At 43.9% G+C, this 21,986-nt stretch overlaps 1 protein-coding gene across 4 annotated transcripts in view; it reads left to right on the forward strand.

Moving 5' to 3' along the window:
• Positions 1-15,215: 15,215 nt before the first annotated feature.
• IRF2 (interferon regulatory factor 2) overlaps positions 15,216-21,986 on the forward strand; it is an 81,630-nt gene continuing 74,859 nt past the window's right edge. Inside the window, exon 1 of one of the 4 annotated variants that reach the window (XM_054508560.2) lies at positions 15,216-15,414. The gene's annotated coding sequence lies outside the window, so the exon portion shown is untranslated. Of the gene's footprint in view, positions 15,415-15,756; positions 15,810-16,521; positions 16,870-21,986 lie in introns of those variants that run through there. The other 3 variants (XM_045879631.2, XM_045879629.3, XM_045879630.3) reach the window with 3 other exon arrangements.

Genomic DNA, 21,986 nt, shown 5'->3' on the forward strand with positions numbered 1-21,986 from the left:
GTTTGGGTCTAGCCAGATAATCCAAGATCATCTCTCTGCCTCTAAGTCTGTATCCTTAATCTCATCTGTAAAGTCCCTTTTGCCATAGATAATATATTCACAGGTTCTGGGCTTTGAAAGGTGAACATTTTGGAGGCCATTATTTTGCCTGCCACATTGAAGTTATGGGTTTGGGGGAGGAAGACTACAGAGGTCAAGTGCCATTCTCATCACATCATATTAAGGATGTATGCTATCAACATGACTTATGACCAACCATGGTAATTTTGATCTTCAAAGAGCCCTGGTTTCTCCTATTGGAGAATGGATTTGGAAGCCAAGATCTGGGTGTGGGTTCATCTAGTTAAACTTTTTTTTTCAGATGGTGTACTTTTTATATTAGAAATTTCACTATTTGGTTCTTTTTGATATCTTCCATGTATTTCCTCATTAAGTTCATGTTTTCCTTTCAATATGTGTTCACAATTCTAATAGCTTAAAAAAATCCTTGTCTGCTAGTTCCATCATCTGGGGCTTTTATTTGGGTCTGTTCCTATTGCTTGATTTATTTTCCCCTTCGATTATGGGTCACATTTTCTTAACTTCTTGGCATGTTTAGTAATTTTTTATTAGATTTTAGACACTGTGTATTTTATGTTGTTGAATGTCTGGATTTTGTTTGCTTTTTGTCTTACCTTAATGAGTTTTTGGCTTTGTTTGAACAAGTAGTTTTACTTGCATATCAGCTTTATCCCTTTAAGGCCTGTTTTTAAGCTTTGCTAAGACATAAGAAAGTAGCCTTTACTCCAGGGATTGTTCAGCCCTACCTGAGAGGCGTAAATGCCTTGGATGATCAGTAAGCCCTCTTCATTCTGCCTGTTGCAGGATGAATGTTCAATTTTAAGGTCTGTGTGAGCTCTGGGAATATTTAATTTGCCAGTCATTCTTTGTCCAGCATTTTGGAGTACTGGTTTCCACATGCCTGGTTCAGGAGTCAGCAAACACTAAAGGGGACCATATACGTTTCTGGAACTTTTTTCTATATAACTACCTCTTTTTAAGAGCTCTGCCTCACAACTCCCAGCCCCTCAGCCTCTCTGACCTGTCATATTTGTTTCCTTACTCCCTTTCCTGGTTCTGTTTGATCTCCTCCCAACCCCCACCCCCCCAACCCCATCCCCCATCACTGCAACCACAGTGTGGAAATTGCCTCTAACAGAGAGAACAGCACTGGCTTATTTGTTTCCCTTTTTCTCAAGGATGCTAGTCAATGCCTGAAACCAGTTGTTTCATGTTTTGTCCAGGCTTCTAGTTGCTTACTGCAGGAGGTCAAGCATAGTCCTTGTGACTTTTTCATTGCCAAACTGTCGTTTCCGTTCTTCATTGTGATGATAATCTTGGTATAGATCTTCATATATCTTCCTTCACACATTGTGCTAGATACTGGGGTACCTTTTAAATTTGGAAAATCATGTTCCTCAAAATGTCCTGAAGAATTTTCCTTATGCTTTTACTAATTTATCTGTCCACTGTTATCTTAATTATCATTTTTCTGGAATTTCTTCTACATATCAAATATCTTACATAGAGCATTCATTTTTCATATTTTTTCCTATTTTCCATTTCTCTTATTTTATTGTACTTTATGTGAGATTTACTTGACTTTGTCTTCCAATTATTCTATAGAATTTTAAACATTCTGTCTTAATTTTAATTTCTAGGAACTTTTTCTTGTTCTCCACTGGTTCCTTTTATATCATTTTGTTCCTATTTTATAGATGCAATATCTTTCCTCATATCTTTAATGATGTTAATGAAAGTTTTTTTTTTTTTTTTTTAAGTCTTCTTTTCTGCATCATCTTTGTTGCAGGAATTCTTTATTCTTTTTATTTTCACTGTGGTTATGTTAAGGTGTTCACTCTTAAGATTAAGGCACCAAAAAGCTGACCCAGCCAGAAGCTCTTTGGACAGGGTCTTACACACTGGTGGTCTTCACTGAGGCAAGCTGAGGGGACCAGATGGTTCTCTACTGAGGCCCTCCAAATATCACTGTTGGCCAGTATCTCCTCTGGGGTAGCATCCTCCAATCTCCAATCTGGGAATTTTACTCTGGATGTTGGTGTTCTGGGTCTGAGAGTGGAAGGGAGTTGAAGATTTCACTGTTCAGCATACAGACTACCTCAATTCACTTGCTTTAAAAGGAACTCCACCTCTGCCCATTTCAGTATTTGGAGGGAAAGGAGAAGTCAACGAACTGCTTGGGAATTAGATAAGGGTGGAGAACTGTAAGGACCTAACTGCTCCTTAGATAGACTTTTAATTTAATCCTGCTTCCCCGCCCAGTGTTTCCTATTCCTGTGTGTTTTCTGGGTCCTGTGTGGAAAATTAGCTCACTTCTGTTGGATATCCCTCCAACTCCCTTTGGAGGTGTTAAGGTTTGACTTTCCTTCTCTTTGCTCAGCCTTTGCTCCTTGCTCTTTGTTATTCCTCTTTCCAAAATCTATTTCCATATATTGTGGGTATGGACATCACTCAGCTTCCTAATGATCGATATACATTTCTGTTACCTGTTCTCCCTGAAATTTCTTGGTGAATTTTGACAAAAGGTGGTTGCGTGGGTTTGTGTTTACTCTGTTATTCTGAACTCAAGAGTCTCTCACATTTTTATAGCAGAAAACATGACTCACCATATATGGATTCTTAGAATTCCTTTATTTTTGTTTAATTAAAGCCTAAACTTGGAGATAAATTGAATTTTAATCTAATTTGGGCTTTATTTAGGCTAACAGGAAGAAATAATGTATATAGTGAAAGGGTCATAGGCATACACCATCAAATATCTGGATAAAATACTAGGTTAGTGCACAGGTGTTTTGCCTACACGACCACAACTAAACATCTAGGCAATAGGTATTAAGTTTCCACCAGCTGTTTGGTATCATGGAATAGACACAGATTTGTAATCAAAGTCATCACTTGTGAGTGGAATGCTGAGTTGATAAGTTGAGACTACTCTTCTGTACATCCTGAACATGACCATGAATAAGTTCATCACCATCACTGTATCAGCTGCCCATTGCTGTGTGCCCTAAAAGGATCCAAAAAATTTATATCTACAGGCACTGATCTGGTGACTGTAACTTTTCTCTTTCATTCCTAAGGAATCAGTTGAAATATCACAGGGAAATAGTTTTCCATCTATAGTTTTAGAGGCTAAAGATCTTAGAGATCATAGTAAACATATTTCTTCCACATGTTGGATCTAGGAGTCTTTCTCTCCACCCCCATCTCCAATTTTTAATGGAAAAAGTTAGTTCCCAACTCTATCAATACATTTAATGTATACTTCAACAAAATTTCTTTGGCTTAAATACAGAACTAGCTTGGACGATAGGGCCAGATGAATTTGTTAGATGGGTGTTCTCTGTGGGAGGAGAGGACATTTTAAAGGCTGAAAGCTTCTGTCAAGGCTTTTTAAAGCTGGCTATTAATCACACACACAAATACATATTTTTAATTACTCTGTTTTTAACCTATTCTTTAAGGTACAGCCCAAATCCTACTACCTCGGGGAAGCCTTCTGAGCTTTTCCTTTGGTAGTTCTGGCTATGCTTTGTTGTTTACTATCTGGAATTGTTCAGTTTTGTGCTGATGAAAGTGTCATGTTGATATAATGGATGTCTATCTCCTGGTGAATAATTCTTCAGAAGAAATACAGAGAAAACTGGACTAAGCTATTCACTTTTTCAGAGGCCACTGAACTAGTGTCATGGACTTACAAGCAATATTGAGCAGAAATGTATACAGCTTTTTCTTAAAATGTAGTTGGCAGAGGGGCGCCTGGGTGGCTCAGTCGTTAAGCGTCTGCCTTCAGCTCAGGTCATGACCCCAGGGTCCTGGGATCGAGCCCCACATCGGGCTCCGTGCTCCACAGAAAGCCCGCTTCTCCCTCTCCCACTCCCCCTGCTTGTGTTCCCTCTCTCGCTGTGTTGCTCTCTGTCAAAATAAATAAATAAAATCTTTAAAAAAAAATGCAGTTAGCAGACCAGACTCCATTATCTGCTTGCTTCCTTCCTGTGAGTACATCTAGCTTGCCTGGTGGGAAGCCATGTTGGTTCTTTAAGACAATGTTGGAAAATTCATCAGTATAAAGCAGAGAACCCTTAAGGAGAGCAGGGCTTCTGGCGTGAGGACAACACCCTTTATTATCACATTTTTACACTTTAGGAAAGTCTTCCTTTCCATTTACGTAGGAGAGATATACAGAAAGGGCTAACATGGGCCATTCCCACAGGGAGAGTAGGCAGATCCCAAAGGGAACTGAAATGACTGCCTGCTTAAAAGTGTCTCCACTGTGGGTCTATTGGGTGGCTTTGGATTAAAGCACTTTTGCCACAAGGTGCTTGAAGTGACATAAACATAGTGGACAGTCAAGAAAAATCTACTTATAATTAACTATCCAGAGTAGTACACACACACACACACACACACACACTATCCTAACAAAATAAAAGTCGGAAATCAAAGTGATTTTAAATTTTCTCTTTAATTTGTTCTGTATTTCCAGATTTTCATTTTAAAATTATCATTTTTTCTCAATACAAAGATAAATTAAAAAAATTAATAACTCACTTGTCCTCAAGGTGACCAATATTAACAGCTTTGTATATATACCTTTATCCTTTTTAATTCAAGCACTTTTTTGGGGGGTCTTTTTTGGGGGTTGTCTTTGCAAAAATAAGATCATAATATGAACACCTCTTTGCATCGTCATTTTCATTCTTTAAAATACATCCTGGTCTCCTCTCTAGATCAACAGAAAGTCTTAATGTGTTCTTTTTTATTTGTGCATAGCATCCCATAGAACAGATCAACCACGGTTTATTCAAGTATTCAGTTACCGACAGACATTCCAGTGCTTTCCGATTTTGTCACTACAAAATAGGCCTGTATTGCTCTAATATTCTACTATAATCATGTAATACTTACATTAGAAAATATTATGCAAAACATAAAAAAGAGAGAGATAATTAATATAGAGTCAAGAAACACACTGAACCTGTTCGCTGAACAAACAGGTAAATAAATGTATTAAAATGTTACCTGGGAGTGGAGCCACCAACCATTTCTCTCTTGAAATAATCATTCCTTTGTGGGCCCTGTTCTCCCAATGGAGCCTGCAAATGCCTTGAGGTCAGGCCTCCTTCCTCCTTGTCTCTTCCAAATTGCCAAGCACAGCCCTGCAGAGGGCAGGCGGTCCCAGACCCACACAATCCAACGTGCTCCAACAATGTCCTTGGAAAACAGCTGTTAAGATTTCAGAATGAACATTTCCCATCTGTGCAGTGTTGTGAAACTGGATTCCCAGGCCAGCCCACAAATTCTCATTTTAACCCACAATGAAGGTAAACTATATTGCTTATATTGTTATAGTTTCTTCTTAATTCTGTGGTAAAATGTATTCTGAATTCCAAATGAGCATTTGCAGGCAGAGAACCCTCTTCTACTTCGTGAGTTCATGTAGGAGAGAGGGAGAGAGAGAGGGAGCAATAAAGAGAGATTCTTTCCTTCATTGCCCTCAAATGAGATGCTTTCCCTCCCTTTCTGCTGATCTGGTTGTATGTGGAAACTGAGCAAGCAGAATAGGAAATGTGATGACTAAATATGAAAGTGCCAGAAAGACAAAAAGCAAAAAGAACAAATTTAACATAGAAGTTTGATATTTTTCTTAGAGTCCTCATTCATGTTTGAGATCTAAGAATTTGAATTTGATTGCTAAGAATATAGTAACTGAAATTTGCATATAAGTGAAATGAAAATTTATAATTAGAAAAGATTCTTTAGTTGTTATAGATTTCTCTTAATTCTTAGTCTTTTTCAAATAGCATATTGAAGCCATGATGTGAATCAAAACAAAAGGTTATTTAAATATTAATGATCATGGGATGTATCATTGATTAATAGCTATTTATCTGGATATACATTATAAGTTTGTTCTTATGTGTTCATTTGAGAGTCAATATTTGAACTCTTAGGATAAAAACACAAAATGCGTTTTAAAAGTTGAGTGTTTTGATAAAAGATTAGGAGAAACTCCATGGCATTTGTAGGAAAAAATTATCTTCATGTAACTTAAAGAGACACAGGTTTAAAAATTCTTAAAAGAATGTAGTGTAAGACATAAGATATGTTAATCAGTGCTTTCTTTTTTGAAATTCTATGGAAAAAACTAGCTAAAACGCACAAGTACTTTATATAAGCATCATAGATCAAGAAATACTTTTCTGAAATCACCTATACAATATTATTTAAAATTTTACATTAATAAAAGTAAAATCTATCCTCAAAAAATGTTAACTTTTCAATGGTAAAAAAAAATCATCCATAGTTCCATCACTCAAGACAATCACTGTTAATGTTCCGCTGTACTTCCGTTTGGTCTTACTTACAAGACATCTTTGGGGTGGTCATACTGTACATGTAAACTTTATTTTCCTTTTCCCCTCAATGTGGTACAAATATTTCCTACTATCATACTTAAATTCATCATAAACAAAAATACCAACAAAAGGAGAAGTGTGTATGTGGTAAAACATATGAACACTGTGAAAGATGACAGGCTTGGGGGTCATGTTTTTCCAGTTTCTCAATGAGGAAAAAAGGGCTGTCCAAATCTCAACTTTCATGAATGACCTTAACTGCATACACGAAAACAAGTGGTCATGATTCTTTGGTTCTGCATCACTGAAAAGATGAGAAGTTCTCATCAAGATGGGAAGTAAAAACAAAGAAAAATGGGAGACAACTGAGTAAGCCAAGTGATGATAAGCCTACAATGTTGGCACCTCTAAAGTGGCTGGCTCTGCTCTGTGGATGCTCACAACCACCTCCTGTCGCTTGGTGTCTGTATTTCTTTCTCTCCTTCCCTCTTCAGTGTTTTTCCACTTACATTTGGTTGTGTTTTCTTTTTTCTCTCGGATTATCTGAAAATGAAGTAAAACTAACAGTTTTTGTGGCTGTTAGTTTTTAAATTAAAAAAAAAATTTTTTTTTAAGATTTTATTTATTTATTTGACAGAGAGAGACACAGCGAGAGAGGGAACACAAGCAGGGGGAGTGGGAGAGGGAGAAGCAGGCTTCCCGCGGAGCAGGGAGCCCGATGCGGGGCTCGATCCCAGGACCCTGGGATCATGACCTGAGCCGAAGGCAGACGCTTAACGACTGAGCCACCCAGGCACCCCCCCAAAAAAATTTTTTTAAAGCAACAGAACCTTCTCCCTAAATTAAGCCTTACTCAAAACCTCAATACATAAAACAGAAAAAAGTCGACCTTTTTTGGTTGTCAAGAGAGGAGTGGGGCAGAAAGGATCCACAGCTTGAGGTTGAGAAAATACGTGATGGGCTGTTTAAATCAATATTTGCTTTCGAATTACAAAATGGTCAAGGCAAACCATGAAGTTTTACTTATGCTGATTGTTCTGCCAACAAAAGTTCAGTTTTGTGAAAATGATTTATTACACGAGGAGTTTGACAGAAAAAAAACCTGAACATTTTTAGAAATAAAAAAACTGAAATAATGTGGAGCCACTGAACTTTGGAATGAATATTGATTTTTGTGGTGACATAATCTCTGAAAATGATCACTGTTCACTCAAAACAGTCTGAAGAAAATGCCTGGAATCTATAGTTGAATATTTCTTCTTTTTCCTTCTTTTTTAAGGAAAGTTTCTTTAGTTGTGAAAAGAATGAAATAAAAACTTACTTCATTTCTGGAGATGAAAATCTGGAGAGAAAGCTAACGGAAATTAAATATTTTAACTGAGGAATTAAAAATGAATATTAAGGGGCGCCTGGGTGGCTCAGTTGGTTAAGCGACTGCCTTCGGCTCAGGTCATGATCCTGGAGTCCCGGGATCGAGTCCCGCATCGGGCTCCCTGCTCGGCAGAGAGTCTGCTTCTCCCTCTCCCGCTCCCCCCTCTCGTGCTCTTTCTCTCTCTCACTCTCTCTCTCAAATAAATAAATAAAATCTTAAAAAAAAAATGAATATTAAAAAGACAAAACTAGGAGATGCCTGGGTGGCTCAGTCGGTTAAGCTTCTGCCTTCGGCTCAGGTCATGATCCCAGGGTCCTGGGATTGAGTCCCGCATCGGGATCCCTGCTCAGCGGGAGGCCTGCTTCTCCCTCTGCCTGCCGCTCCCCCTGCTTGTGCTCTCTCTCTGACAAATAAATAAATGAAATCTTAAAAAAAAAATAAAAAAGACAAAACTGTTTCCGAATATCATAAATGTGTTGTATTTCCTCAGCAAATCCAACATGTAATGAATTGAGACGGCAATGAAAAAACAGTTGTAAATTCTCCTAAGAAACCAACAAATTAAGAAATCCTTGCATTGCACTGCTGTAGTGACAACTGGGAAATTTATAACATGACCCTTTAAAACCACAGAACCCGTGGAAATCTTCCCATTGATCCTAGAATAAAACCCAAACTCCTTGATCCGCTGCCTTTTTTCCAGAATTCACCAGACCCTTTCGCCTCTTAGGGCCTTTGTCCCCACTCTTTCCTCTGCCCCAGGGCTTTAGTGCATAATTGGTACCCGTTATGTGTTGAATTGTGTCCTCCCCAAGCTCCCCCCACCCCCCCAACCAAATTCATATGATGATGTCCTAACCTTCAGGACCTCAGAATGCAACCTTTGCAGATGTCATTAGTTAAGATGAGATGACACTGGAGTACGGTGGGCCTCCAATCCAATGACCGGTGTCTTTATAAAAAGGAGAAGTTTGGACACAGGTTCACTCCCGGGAGAACACCATGTGAAAATGAAGGCAGAGATCAAAGATCATCTGTAAGCCGAAGAATGCCCGAGATTCCTGGCAAACCACCAGAAGCTAGGAGGCATGGAGGAAATCCCTCCCTCAGCCTCAGAAGGAACTGACCTTCTCCTTGTGACACCTGATCTTGGCCTATCAGCTCCCATAACTAGGAGACAATACATTTCTGTTTATTTAAGTTGCCTGGTTTGTGGTGCTTTGTTATGGCAGCCCTAGGAAACTAACACAGCATGCTCTAGTTCTTTTTTTTTTTAAGATTTTATTTATTTATTTGAGAGAGAGTGCGAGCGAGAAAGAGCACAAGCAGGGGGAGCAGCAGAGGGAGAGGGAGCAGCAGGCTCCTCGCTGAGCAGGGAGCCCCATGCAGGGCTCGATCCCAGGATCATGACCTGAGTGGAAGGCAGATACCCAACTGACTGCGCCACCCAGGCGCCCTCTTGTTCTTCAAGCCTCGGCTCAACTGTCAAGTTTCTCTGAGGAACTTTCCTTGACCACCTAGATCGGCCAGTATTTTCAGTCAAAGCTCTTGTTTATTTCCTTCAAAACACCAAGACCAATCTGTAACTTTTTTATTGGTTGGGTTGTCTGTTGACATTGCCCCCACTGGGATGTAAGCTCTGGGAGAGCAGGGGCTTGTCTTGTTCCTACGGCCTTCAAGCAGCTCAGTGTCCCCAGAGTGGCCGTGCTCCACACACAGGCCTGCAAAATGTCACCCACTCGCCTCAGAGGCCAAGGAGGCAGTGCCAGAGGCGTGTGTGTGTGTGTGTGTGTGTGTGTGTGAACTGTCATGCACGTATTGGATTTAGGGGCGATGAAGTTTTTTCGAGGAAGTCGGAGACTTAAAAATACTGTCAGTCCTTTGTTCCATGACACTCTTCTGTCTTTCTGACTGGCAAATTTCCAAACATTTGCAAATAGAACGAAGGAGGTGTCATTCAGAATGCGGATGGTTGGGAAGAAAGAGAACACGCTGAGTGTCATCGAGCTTCATATGCTATGTGAAGAGCTTACACAGACTGGAAGCTGTAACAAAAAATTCTCCAAATATCCGGATCCAGTGAATTGTGTGGTTTGCTGAATTTACGTTAAAAACTTGAAGTTTCTTTCTTTCTTTCTTTTTTTTTTTTTTTTAAGATTTTCTTTCTTTATTTGATAGAGAAAGACACAGCAAGAGAGGGAACACAAGCAGGGGGAGTGGGAGAGGGAGAAGCAGGCTTCCCTCCGAGCAGGGAGCCCGATGTGGGACTTGATCCCAGGACCCCGGGATCATGACCTGAGCTGAAGGCAGACGCTTAACGACTGAGCCACCCAGGCGCCCCTGAAGTTAATTTCTTGTTTAAAATATTTTTAATACTTGAAACTATTATAGTTATTCTTTCTAAAGAACCTCAAGACAGAACTATGGATGCCTTTTCCTTTTTTTTGACACCTTTTCCTTCTGACTTTAAAAATAAAAGTACTACTTTATAGTTTATCACCTTGGAGAAGGGATGAATATTTCAAAGATATCTGGGGATGGAACAGAGAAATTTTAGCAAAAAAAACAATGTATGAAGTTGTAAAAATTGTAAACCTTCCTTTTAGACAAGATAATCTCTTTCTCCCTCTTTCTCTCTCTCTCTCTCTCTGACACACACACACACACACACACCCTGGCAGTTTTCTTTTCTTTTATTTACTTTTAAAGATTTTATTTTTAAATAATCTCCACACCCAACGTGGGGCTTTGAACTTCCAACTCTGAGATTATAAGTCACACCCTCCACTGACTGAGCCAGCCAGTTGCCCCTATCCTGGCAATTTTAAAGAATATTTTTTCCCTTATTTCATCAGAACAGGACAAAATTAATATTTATTACTAAGGACTGGGCAATATATCGCTCAATTTAAATTCATGATTTCAGAGAATAATTGCAACAAAATAGACCTCATTTCAGAGTTTCTAGTAAAGTGGGAGAAACCATTACATGAGGTAATAGTCAAGAATTTCTCCAACTTGATGCCTCTGATCCTTGAACTTTGATTGAGGGCCTTTTCAATGTCATTACAGTTCTACTGTCTCAACTAAAATCTAACTTGACTGTATATTTATTCAACGGGGACTGCACAGTAATATTCTTTAGAGTTCAGGACTATAGTCTTTGCCTCTCTATTGGCCCAACTGCTCTTGCAAGTGTGGAATACTCATTTTCTATGATTTTATAATCCCCCGAATTATAGCACCATGGAGGGGAGCCTCTGTGGCCAGAACAGAGTGGTATCATTGATAAAGTGGAGAAGATTGGGACATCAATTAACAGATGGATGAGGGGCTACTGATTTAATCACAACTATACTTAACATTATAGTGAGCGAGCCCTCGTATTGCACATTCTTAACTTTAACGTACATTTCTAAAGGCTGTGATTATAGATGGAGGGGATGCTGGGATCCTGGGAGATGATGTAATGGAAATTAACATGACAATTTACTAGACTGGAAGAAACCTTCTCAGGAGGCAGAGATTTCCAATGGTTTTGGTTCAGTGCTGTATTCCCAATGCTGAGAAAAGTTTGTGGGCACTTAGTAAATGTCGGCTATTTGAATGATTATTTTATCAAACTCTTCTTGTTAGGAAAACAAATGAAAAACCCATTTGAAAGGGGTTAACCTTGAATGTATCTTTAAATTTCTTCCTTAGTTGAAATCCTTCATGGAGAGATCAATCACTCCAAGTCCAATCACTGCTCTTACTCAACTTCCCTGAAAAGAAATTAGTCCTAATGCATGCAGGGAGATCTTCTTTTAGAAGGTCCCATTCCCCAGGTGAAACAATAACAGGTCTCATTCAGGAGATCACTCTGGTTTCATTATATAAGACTGCTCGCACAATGGTTTTTGTATTAGACCAAGGGGTCTGGTCAGATTTCTTTGGTATGGCAAAGGTTACTTTTTTCAGAGACATTCAAAAAGGTTATATTTTGCTATATTGATCCATTTTCCACAGAGATTTATGACTGTATGTATCTCATCAAAAGGCCAAGAAATATTTCTTGACTGTGTATATCAATACCATGTGGATTTTGGGGGCGTATTTATACTTTGGGTCCGTAGCGATACATCTTCAAGGTCACAAGAATAGAGTGAAATTCATTCTATGCTTTATGTGTTTAGGGGTCTGAGAAATTGGAAACAGCACCCATGCCTCCGGGAGCTCCGGGGGGCTCAGGAAAGGCAGGAGTCACTGATGTATGCCAGTTTGCTGGTGGGTCAGCGAGGTGATAAATATACAAGGTTGTTGGGAAAGATGTGATGAGTTTAGTTTTAGACATGCATAATTTGTCGAACCCAAGGAACAAGCTACAGACTTTGGAGCTAACACCAAATAGAGCTAGCTGAAGCTCTGGGCATGAGTGAGAGCACAAGAGAAAGCACGTGGAATGAGAAAATGGAAGGGTTTAAGATGGAATGTCTGGAAACACCATAATTTAGGGGGCCGGCAGCAGAAGAGAAGCCAGCCAAGAAACAGAACAGGACAGAGGGAAGTCACACACACATTATGGAAAATGGGCAGCGCAATGGGCATTACTACATGATACAGAGAGACTGCGTCGATGAGGACCTGAAATGGACCTTTAGGAAAATTAAAGAAATACATAAAAATATCAGCAGCCCAATTCCTGACTGGTGACATGCCAGATGGCTTATTTCCCTCTTCCAATTTTGCTGCATTTTCTGCATTCTGCACAATAAATATCAGTTACAACATATAAAAAAATAAAATACTCTGATAAAGTCTAAAATATTTCATGAGAAAAAAGGGGCAGGTAATTATTAATTCACAAGTATTTGAGCGCCTGTTTGTGCTGGGTACCATGCGAAGGATAAGACAACCAACAAGAGGATAGCTCTGTTGTTTTACAGAAAGGAAGGGCGTGACAAAAGGGAGGGGTGTGGAGCTCCTGGGGCCCAGTCCCAGGAAATGAGGCTGGAAAAGTAGCTTGGTGCCAGATCATGATGGATTTTTATATATTTTGTTAAATAACATGGACTTTATAGGGTGCCTGGGTGGCTCAGCGAAGTGACTCCTGATTTCGGCTCAGGTCATGATCTCAGGGTTGTGAGATGAAGCCCTGTGTCCGACCCACGCTAGGTGTGGAGCCTGCTTAAGATTCTCTCTGACTATGGACTCTGAGAAACAAACTGAGGGTTCTAGAGGGGAGGGGGGTGGGGGGATGGGTTAGCCCGGTGATGGGTATCAAAGAGGGCACGTTCTGCGTGGAGCACTGCGTGTTATATGCAAACAACGAATCATGGAACACTACATCAAAAACTAATGATGTAATGTATGGGGATTAACATAACAATAAATATATATATATATATTAAAAAAGATTCTCTCTCTGCCCGCCCGCTTCCTGCGCCCCCGCCCCCGTTTGCTCTAGCTCTCTCTCTCTCAAAATAAATAAATAAATAAATACTAAAAAAATATAGACTTTATTCTGAAGGCTACAGAGAGGTTTATGAGAGGCTGAGTTAGGGTTGGAATTGTGCTTTATTTGAAGTTAATTTTCTACTGAACTGGGCGGTAGTGTGGCTGCTAGCCTGGGGGAGCACAGCGGTGGGCATGGCTGGAGGCAGCCATATAACTGAACGCAGGCGGTGCAGTGGGGACGGAGAAGGGGCCAGGTCCACACGTATTTGGGAGTAGCACCAACAGGCCAACATAGATGTATGTTGGGGGAAAGAAGACATCAAGAATGACTACTGGGTTTGTAACTTGTGTCCCTAGGTGGGTAAAGAATGACAGCTGCCCTACAGACTTTGTCTATAATGACTCTCGTTGCCCAGAGCGGTCAATGTTCTAGGAAATAAGAAAGCAAGTGTGTGTCAGAGAGTATTATAGGAGAGGGGAGAAGAAGCAATGTGAGTATGGGAGATCTACTTTTGAGATCACAGCCACAAAACAGAATTGTAAACACTCAGCTGTCTCCTCATCACATATGCATACTTGGAGACTTTTCTTTTCCAATCCGCAGAATTCAATACTTCTGTGGCAAAGAGGGATGCTGGAGCTATGTTTTTAGAAGGGTTCACATGTAAATAGTTATGGCCTCCCAGGAAGGGTCTTTCCTGGTTGAGGTAGAGAAGTTTGGGAGAAGGCTGCTTAAACTGCAGTTGGGGAAAGAAAGAGGGATAATTAGATGAGAAATGATACTGTTAAGGCAAAGGACCCCAAAGCGGTAGGTCTCAAATGAATCGTAGTCGTGTGAGCTAACACACCTTGAAGGTGACAGGTGCTGTAGCTGGTAGTCTTGCATTTTATCATTTATCCCCATTTCACAGCATTGAAAAATGAGGCCTTAGGTCATGCAACTTGACCGAGCATGCCCAGCTACTAAGTTAGAGAGGTCAGATCTGAATGCGGCTGAAGGTGTCACAGTATGAAGCATCTCTCCTGGACCGGCCACGATTAAGACATACGATTAAGACATCTTGAAGTAAAATTAACTCACACATGAACTCTTGCGCATCTCCTCCTGCAGGGAAGTAAGTTCTGTCGCACGGGCGGTAAGTCAGTCTCCAGTGCGCCGCTGTAGACCGACTAGGGGAAGGCCTTCCTTATCGCCCTCGCCCCCCAAACAGAGCGCCTGGTGGTGCCCCCAGATGGTAGCAGCCCTCCAAATGGTTACACCCTCAGCTCCTGATGAGGGTTCCAGTAAGGTTAAGGTCGCAAGTCCTCGCCTGGCCCAGTTCTTGCATTAATTTGGAAGTAATGCTGTCTTGCCCGTTCATCGTTCCTTTTATTCCTTGGAGGCGGGCATGCTACCAAGTGAGTTTTTAGCCACTCTGAAAACAGCGGGGCTAAACCCCACTTACACCTGCCCCAGCACCTGGATGACAAGCGCCCCCTTTGCTCCCCCTGCCGCCCTCCTCCTCCTCCTTCCTTCCTTCCTTCCCAGCCTTCAGGTAACCCTGACGATGGAGGCTCAGGTACCTGCTTTCCTCTCCCACCGCCGCTAGCTTCGGGCCTGAAACGAAGCTGGGGCCCGGTCGCCCCCATCCCCCTCCCACCCCCCCCACCCCCGGGCCTCGAGCGTGTGCGCGGCGAGTGTGAGCGTCCCGGCGTGCCAACAACAGACTCACGAGCAGCCGCTTGTTGCTCCCGCTGCCGCGACGTGGGGAAGTGAAAATGAAATTGACTTTTCCGAGAAATGATGAAAGCGGCGCTGCCCGCCAATCAACAGCCGCGGCGAACTTCCGCACCTCCCGGCCGGGCCGCTCGCGCCCTCCCTCCGCCTCCACCTCCCGGTTGCACAAGCTTGAAACAAACACTGGGGAGGAAGGGCGGAGGGAGGAGGGCGGAGGGGGGAGGCGAGGGAGGGAGGGAGCCAGGCGGGGAGGAGGGCGGGGGGTGGGGGGATTTCCAGCCTCGGCTCTTCGCAGTTTCCTCTCCTTGTTTTGCTTTCGATCTGGACTGTTCTCAGGCAAGCCGGGGAGTAACTTTTAGTTTTGCTCCTGCGATTATTCAACTGACGGGCTTTCGTTTCCATTTCACACACCCTAGCAACACTTAAACCTTGCGGAATTGTATTGGTAGTGTGAAAAAGCACACTGAGAGGTAACATTTTTCAAATAATAGTTGTGACTGTGCGTGTGTGTTTTTCTCGAGGGCATGTTTGTGAGGACTGGAGGGGATGTGTGTGTGCGCGCGTCCTGATGGTTTGACACAGTGTTTTGCAGACGGAAAATGCTGGGGTTCATCAATAGTAATACCGATTTGGGGAGGAACAGCCGGCGCCCTCAGGGATCATCCGATTTTAGGGGACGCAGGTTCTGCTCCTGTTGCCGCTGCTGCTGAGGCTGCGAGGAGGAGGAGGAGGAGGTGGCGGAGGAGGAGGAGGTAGAGAGGGAGGAGGAGGAGGTTGGTGGAGGTTTGATTTCACTTTTGGATTTGCAGATGCGGAGAGGTGGCTCCATGGACACAGACCTGCTCTGTGTGATTCTGCGCCCCAGGTGGTGTGTGTGTGGGTGCAGGTCCGCTGGAGTCGGGCCTCCTTTTAAAACAAAATTGTCGCGTGCGTGTGTGTGCGCGTTTGCAGACGCCGTCGCCACCAGATGCGAAGCAGGGCAGCGGGTCTTTCTCGGTGTCCGGCGGCGGCGCCTCTCTCCGGGCAGCCCCAGCGTGAATAAGCAGGAGTCCGCCGTCCGCCCGGCTGCCTGCGCCCCGCGCCCCGGCCGGGAGAGGCGCCTCGCGCCGCGGCGAGAGGAAACTTGGTGGGGCGCCCCGCAGCGGTGCCAGGGCTCGCCGGCCCGCGGGACCGGGGGACCGGCGGCGGGCGGGCTCCGAGCGGGGCTGCGGGCCGGGCCTGGCCGGCACGCCCGGCTTCCTGGGAGCTGGGCCGCTGCCGCCACCGCCGCTGCGGAGGGACGCCGCGTCCTCCTTCCCGCCGCCAGCGTCCGGCCCGGCCCCGGGGCTTTGTCACTGCACTTGTCCCGGCGCGCGGGGGGGCTCCGGCGGCGCGTCCCGGGGGGGCGCCGCGCGGAGGGGGTCATCCGCCCCGGCCGCGGCCTAGCGCCGGGCGCCGCCGGGTCCCCGCAGGCGCCCCCGGGCCGGCCTGGCGCGCTGGGCCTGACCCGCCTCGGCTACGGAGCGGGCGAGGTGGGGGCGGGGAGCCTCCGGGGAGCGAGCGGCGCCCTGCTGGCAGGCGTGGGGGCGGGCGTCCCCCGGGGGTCCAGGGGCGCGGGCAGCGGCGGGGTGGGGACGCGAGTGCCCGCCCCGCGCCCTCCGACCCCGCTCTGGGCGCCGAGTGGCATTCGCCCGCCGGCCGAACGTGGTTGGTGCACAGCCGTGGCCGCCACTTCCTTTCCGCCTCGCCGGCCGGGCTCGCCCACCGAGCGCTGCCCGCCGCGGCCAGTCGTGGCGCCCGCCCGCCTGCGGCCGCGCTCAGTGCCCCGGCCTGGGGCCGGTCCCCGAGGGGGGCTCGGGAAGCCCCCGCAAGTTCGGAGGGCCTCTGCGTGTAACTACAGCCCTTCGCCAGGACGCGCCGGCATCTGTCTTTGGCCCCAGGTCTCGGTACGTTGGCCGCCCTACCCCCTTGCCCGGTTGGAGGGGGAGAAGGGAAGGAGGCTGGCAGCCCGAGCCGGGCGCGGGGACAGTGCTCCGGGCGCCAGCTGAGGCGCCCGGGTCCGTGGGTGTAGGCAGAAGCCTTGGGCATCAGCTGTAGGTGTGCCCCCTGGGGCCGGCACTCGGGGTGCCACGGATTAGCGGCGCGGCGTTCGCTGGTTTGCAACCGCGCAGGGGAGTGTTGGGAACTTGGGGACATTTTACCCTCTCCGTCCCTCTTGAGCCTCCGCCCTCCAGTGCGGGCGGCGGGTAGTGCTCCCCGTCCCTGGTTACGGAATAAGAAAACGCAGAGTCTTCCTACAGGAGCAAAAGTGCTGGCATTTGCCTTCTGCTACTGGCCTCCCTGTTGCCGTGACCGGGGCTGCTTTTGATGAATGGCGAGGGAGGGTGGAGGATAGTTACATTTCCTGTTGTGGATTTTCAGGAATCACCAAGGCTGCTGCTGTGTCAAGCCTGCAGGCATTTATTAGTTTTCAGACCGATTGCAAATTGCGTTGGAGCTTAGGAGCCTGCACTTTCTGGGGCTCGCAGGGCAGGTGCAGACAGGGGTCTGGTGACAGACTGAGCTCCAAAGGTGGATCGTCTTGATGTTAGATGCGCGCTCCTCTACCAGGACCTGGAGGGGGAGGGGATCCCTGTTTCACTTCAGGGGGGCACACAGATTCAGGATCCTCGAGTTTTCCCAACGCCGCATCCTTCCTTTTTTGGAAGGGGAAGGGGTCGAAATAGAAACCTAAAAAATCCTGGAAAAACTTGCCTTTTCTAAGGAAACTTCGGAGATGGAATATTTAGAAATTAAACGGGCATTTCTGCGGGGTAACCTCGGAACGTCTATTGACTGATAGATGGCAAAGTCCGGAATTTCGCCGTAATTAGTGAATGATTATAATTTATAACTCAGCCTTTGTGTAAGAAGTTAGATTTTGGCCTCTTGGATTCAGGAGTTCTGTTCTGTGATGGTTTGTAATTGCTTCCTAATATTAAACATTTATATACTTCATCCTCAGCGAGTTGTCTTTTTTCTTTTGATCTTCACAAGTTGAAGATAATTTTGCATACTTCAGACTTACTTACCTGTAAAAATGTCATCGTAATCAAAAGTAAGAGTTTGTAGTTAAACTGAAAGCAAATTATGGCAAAGAAATGATTGTCCTAAGGTCCTGACAGCTCTATGAACCATGGCCCCACTTTTCTCTAACTCTGCCTCCTGAAGTACTTTATTAGGCAGATGTTCAGTATACCAAAGCTAGTTAAGGCTGTTAAACTCACAACTAGTAGTGGAACATTCGAGACTTCAGATATTTAACTTTTGATGGGCATCCATTGCTTCATGTTTGCAAGGACACTGTCCTTTTATTCTTAGGATTATCGACTATGAGCTGTGTTGTTTCTAGAACGTTTTCACACAATTTCCTTTTGATAAAGAGCAGAACTCTAAATGGGGTATCTGGGACATGGTTCTGTTTTGTGCTTTATACCGAAGAGGGCGTAAAGCAGATGAAGGACCTTATTTATTCACTTAATAAATATTCCTGGGACATTCACTAGGCACCAGACACAGTGCTAGGCTCTGTGGGTTCAACTGGGAACAGGAAAACAACTTCCTTACCCTCTGGGGAAATTGTATTTTAGTGGGTCAGCTGATAATACACAACCGAAAGATAAATAACAGTGATTACCCTTTTGGGGTTAGTTCTATGGAAGGTGATAATAGTACTTTAAGTGCCTATCTGGTAGGGTTGCTTTGGGGAACAGAGGAGATCCTGTGTATGAAAGAAGGTTGTATAAGTTACAGCAATCTACAAATATGTAAGGCGTTAACTTTCAGAATTCTGTCATTTTTATTAATGTGAAAACGCCAGGAAATTGGGACTGTGGATTGAACACTGACTTTCTCTTACAGAATTTGCAGCAAAAAGGGATTTACTTCTGAGAGTATATGGATGATGGCAAGGAATTAAACACAGAATAGCTATTTTATGCAAAGCATCAAAGAATTTAACAGTGAAATATAATATTGTCAGTGAATTTTTTCCTGTCAGAAGAGAAGTTAGATGGTATCCATGGAGACCAAATGATATGGAAATAACAGTGATACCAATGTATTCCTTCTCTCTCTCCCTTTCTCTCTCTCCCTCTCTATATATACATATAAACATCTTTTCAGGCTCCGTGTGCTTTAGTCTGAATTTTCTTTACCATTGCTTCATTATGTTTATTACAGGTATGCCCCTAGCTGATTTTAGTATTTTGCTATAACATCTTTAAGGAAATTCGGTTAACTTTAATTTATTGAATGCTTACCGTATGCCCAACACTACGTATGTGAAAATAAATATAATAAACAGTGTATTTTTCATAAAATATAACATCTAAAAGTACATAAAGTAATATATAAACAGAATGTAAATTGCTGTGAAGTGTCAGTTTTATTAATAATAAAATCAGTTCTTCTCTTCATCTGTATGGGATGCCAGGTTCTTCTCACATGGGATAGGAGGTCAGGGCTCTCTGATGTGTCCTGCTTTTGTCCTGAATGTGATCATTGGGTGCATAGTGTCTGCCCGAGGCAGGGTTGAGGGATGTCCCTTAAGGAAGTGGCTGGTGGGAATGGAAGTGAGGAAGTTTGAATAAATCTTGATTTTTCAACAAAGATTGATAGATTGTCTGTGGTTCCAGATTTCAACGTGAAGCCAATATTTTGTGTAATATACCAAAGGAAATACACCAGCAGCAAACCCAGCCCCTGGGCAGCTGATGCCAGGCCCTAGCCTGTCCCGAGGACTCCACCAGGCCCCGCGCACTACAGGCCGCAGGCTTCCATCCGCCCGCATTTTACCTTCAAGCCTCCTTTTTCAATGATTTTCCCCCTCACCAGCTCCATCTTTTGACAGACTGTCCCTGAAATAAATTGTGTTTAGTTAGGAAGACTCTGATGCCTGTTTTTACTATGAGAATTGCAGAAGACTTCTAGGCAGAACTCCCGATTGACCTGGGAGAAATAGCATCCTCAAATTTGGTTGATCTAATTCTGGCCCAAAGTAGAGAAACTTGACGTTTTAGATCCCGGGCAGCCTTTTTTTTAGATAAACTCATAGTCCCCTTAGGCCTTCTGAGTCTGAATCTAGCCCAGGACCCCTGCTGGCAGCAGGAACTTTGAGTTCTGCTGGGGATCCAGGGATCCCAGGATGTGAACCATTGTAGTAACCCAGGCAATTATTTTATTGAATGAACACAAACATGTACCCTTCTATCTCTAATTTATTAAATACTTGCTGACAACCAGCTATGTTCAAGGCTCTGTGTAGTGCAAGGTGCGTGAACTCAAGTGTCCAGAGACCCGGAGTTGACTTTCAGCGCTTTCATTAACTCTCCCAATCACTTCTCCTTTTGGCACCTTAGTTTTCACATCTGTAAAATGGGGCTGTGTGTAGGTCTGTTATCTCTGGGGTATGGGGCTCCTGCGTGTCTCAACATCACCTGGGAGGGAAGGGGCTTTTAGAAGCCACAAGGAAATTTTAGATTTAAGACTGTCTACAAGGCCTTCCTCTCCTTGATTCTTTTACCCAAAGAACCCCCACCCCCACCCTCATAGCAAGCCTCTGTTATCTACCAGGGCCTTCTGGATCCCTGTCCCTCAGATGTGTGGGCCAGAGCGAAGGCAGAGAGCCACTGAATCAAGGATCTCTTCTCAGGGCCAGATCGTTTATTTTTTTATTGTCTCAGGCCATGCTATGCAGACCTGTTTTCCACATTTTATTTTGAGTAGGGAATCTGTGGTCACTCTCTGTTGGCTCTGTTCCTGTTGACCTTGCTTGTCATATGAAAGTGATACTAGCGTGATGATTGTGATCCTTTGAATTTTCCATTCTAAAAAGGCAAGAAAGACTTTGTTTTATGGGTATGTCTCTTGGTCTAGGAAGGCCATCAAGAGTTATGGGTTTGTTTTTTGTTTGTTTCTGTTTCAGTTCGTATTCCCCTTTATCAATGTAGTATTCAGCTCCCATAAACAAGAGAAAACTGGAGTCGAGCATCGTCCCCATTTTTATGGAAAATAAAGCTTGTGCAATTCTTTCTGATGAGGGATTCTGAGCATGTTTATCTCAAGGGCAAGGCCAATGTCGTTCAACAAAATATCTTAATTTAGGATTTTGTGTGATAAAGTTCTGTCTAATTTTCATTAAACAATATTTTTGGGAGTTAAGTACTTGCTATATAATTTTCATAAATAATTTCTCTTCAGGCATACTTAGCAATCTTTTGCTGCACTTGCGCACCCAGTGTGATGGAAGGGAAGATGAGCTTCCAATTTAATTTGTTCTTATTGAGCTTATAAATGTCAGGTTTGTGTAGGATCTAAAGAAATGTTTTATAGATAGAATACACTGTCCTGGCCCCATAATCTTAGAATCCTACGGACTTTCCCATTTCATGAGGTTGACATTTTGACTGAGAAGAGACTGCATACAAATTGCTTTTTTTCAAGTAATATCTAATGTGTTACTTTTGAAGAGAGCTTTTTTGTTCTCCCTACCCTAGAATTATTGAACAGGATGAGAAGAATTATAGTGGTGAGAAGAGTGTCCTAACACCTGGATAGGGTTAGTGGGTCCGTGGATGGGTGGGATAAGAGTGGGAGGGCATTGGAAGGTGACACTTTTGGGGGGTGAAATGATGAAAAGAGAATAAGGCATAGGGTGGAATAGTGCCTACTGAATTCTGGAGTGGGAGGGAGAGAAAAGAGGGAATCAGGCAGGTGGATTTTCTGTCTCATTAACAAATACCACTGAAGGAATTTCGGGGTGGCAGGGAGCAAGTTGGTAGTTAATTGATAACTCAAGATCAAGATGAAATACTAGAGGACCCCCCATGTCCGACTTTGGAATTAAGCCTTTTTATCCTGCCGGAGGTAAAGTCTGATGGGAAAACCACTAGACATCAGCCAACTTTAGGCAAGTGAACAGGAGGTTGTGGGTAGTTATTCCTTAAGCATGCTTGAAGCCTTTCGAGGTAGGCGTGCTGGGGCTGATGGAGGAATTGCTGCCCCGACTTGAGGCCTCAGACTT

The sequence above is a fragment of the Mirounga angustirostris genome, unplaced genomic scaffold (genome assembly GCF_029215605.1).
Source record: "Mirounga angustirostris isolate CCGP_5_RB_7025 unplaced genomic scaffold, mMirAng1.0.hap1 SCAF_2, whole genome shotgun sequence".
Taxonomy (NCBI): Eukaryota; Metazoa; Chordata; class Mammalia; order Carnivora; family Phocidae; genus Mirounga; species Mirounga angustirostris.